This window comes from Juglans regia, chromosome 1 (assembly GCF_001411555.2).
Source record: "Juglans regia cultivar Chandler chromosome 1, Walnut 2.0, whole genome shotgun sequence".
Lineage (NCBI taxonomy): Eukaryota > Viridiplantae > Streptophyta > Magnoliopsida > Fagales > Juglandaceae > Juglans > Juglans regia.
This window is the reverse complement of record NC_049901.1, coordinates 41,193,885-41,195,841: the sequence shown is the minus strand read 5'-3', so window position 1 is coordinate 41,195,841 and position 1,957 is coordinate 41,193,885. Positions and strand designations below refer to the sequence as shown.

General features: G+C 35.1%; 1 long non-coding RNA gene across 1 annotated transcript; it reads right to left on the bottom strand.

Moving 5' to 3' along the window:
- Nucleotides 1–220: 220 nt before the first annotated feature.
- Nucleotides 221–1,115, bottom strand: LOC108995579. The gene is made up of 2 exons (XR_001996888.2): nucleotides 905–1,115; nucleotides 221–794 (listed from the first exon to the last, which is right to left on the bottom strand). It is a non-coding gene; the product is annotated as an uncharacterized LOC108995579 (long non-coding RNA).
- Between the last annotated feature and the right edge of the window lie 842 nt (nucleotides 1,116–1,957).

Below are 1,957 nucleotides of genomic sequence, written 5' to 3'. Positions count from 1 at the left end.
TCCTTGTTTAGCCATGAACAACGTCTATTTAGCAATTATACAATCAAGTGAGAATTGTATGTGTTCATGATACATTTCAAATAGTAAAAAATAATTTCTTTAATTAGAAGTTCATCGAATTTTTTACCTAATTGCTGACAGGTATATACTGCTTCATTAGGAAAATAAACATGCAATTCGGAATCTAGTAGATCAGTTATTCCAACCAGAGGTAGAATCCTAATCCAGAAATTACCATTGTGAATCCTGTTATATATTTTCATAATGGCCATGATAATAACATGAACATGGGATCTACTTGAGATCTATTACATACATGAGTAAGAGAAGCAGCTAGCTAGCTAGAAATTCTTGTCAAGAAGGACATGTATTATTCAAGAGAACTTATAATAATGTGGAATCCAGTCAACAATGCAGCAGCAAGGTTAGCTTAGAATTTCTTGTCAGTACTTTCTGTGTCTTTAATGATATTCCGATGTTGCTGACTAGATACAGGCCGGAAGCGCTGCAGATCAGTCTCTTGACTCTTGACTAGCTGTAGCGCCTGAGGTGGTAATTAAGTGGGTTTGGTGTTTTGTTCGAGATCATCCTAGAAAACATTCCAACCCTTTAATATCTCAGGATTACTAGTCAAAAAACAAAAACAAAACAAGCAAAAAAAAAAAAAGAAATCAAGGGAAACATAAATTCTAGCTAGCTAGCTCTGTTGTACATGATACACTTGGAGACGAAGTTACGGCCCGATTCTATGACCTACTTCGTTGTTTTGTATTCCATATATAAGAGCAACAGTTCTGGAAAGAGAAAAGGTGGGAGGGGTAAAAAAAATTGAAAATCGGATCAATCAGAATTCAGAGGGAGAGGTTAAAAAAAATGATGTCACTTAGTCATGACAAAGTATTACCTTTTTTCACAGAAATTTAGGAGAAGATGTGGAGGCAAAACCAAAAGGCCAACAGGAGGAACTATCATCATTGAAGCTAAAAGGGAAAGCTAGGGAATCTTCTCTGCAGGGTAACTTTATTATTTTTTTTTTTCCCACCATTTTGATTGAATAAATCAGAATATGAACAAAGAATATATATATTTATATATATATATATATATTGCAGGAATTCTCACCTTTTTTGTATATTACAACTTCAATGAGAAATATAAATAATTTCCACCAAAGCTGCCCTCTTTCATGCTCGGTTCAGTCGTGTAGCAGTAGATTTGACAAAAAATAAGAATAGTAACGAATAAAAGAATAAACTTGAATTCATGAATTTCTTCTTCTCTCCATGGGTATAAGGAAGATATAATATCCGGCCGCAACCCCCTTATATTGCTGCAAATCAATTCTGTTAAGAAGCTTATAATATATAAGGAATTTAAAAACCCACATTGTATTTCAGCGTAAAAATCCTTTTTTCCTTCAGAAAATGTAAGAATTCATGTGAAATATACGAAACATTAATCAAAGAAAAATACCGTGATTGGAATGTATTTGACTTGCCAGAGAATTTCGAGTATTACCATAATCCATGCAGACGAAAGGATGGCCAAGGACGCCTTGAATTTCAGGATAAAGCCAAGTAGTACTAGATCTTGAACAGAAATATCATCATGTGAAGGAAACACCAGCAAAATCCTGAATAGCCATGTTCTCCCACAGCTTTCTTGAGCTTCCAGGGGTACTACTGTTAATCCTAGAGATTAATTAGCAGAAAAAGAAGTTCAAGAAAGCTGTGGAAAAGCATGACCAGGATCACTTCCACAAAATTTCACTCACTTTTTCCTCAGATCTCATTTCTATTTTCTTTGGCATCCCTCATGTGTTTCTTGTATAGAAGATATAATAGCTTCTGTTTGTGTGTCTTTGAGAGAGAGAGAGAGAGAGAGAGAGGTAAAGGAGGAGGCCAGAAATGACCAATGCCCATACAGAGTCCCTCGTGGACCACTCTACCATATAATT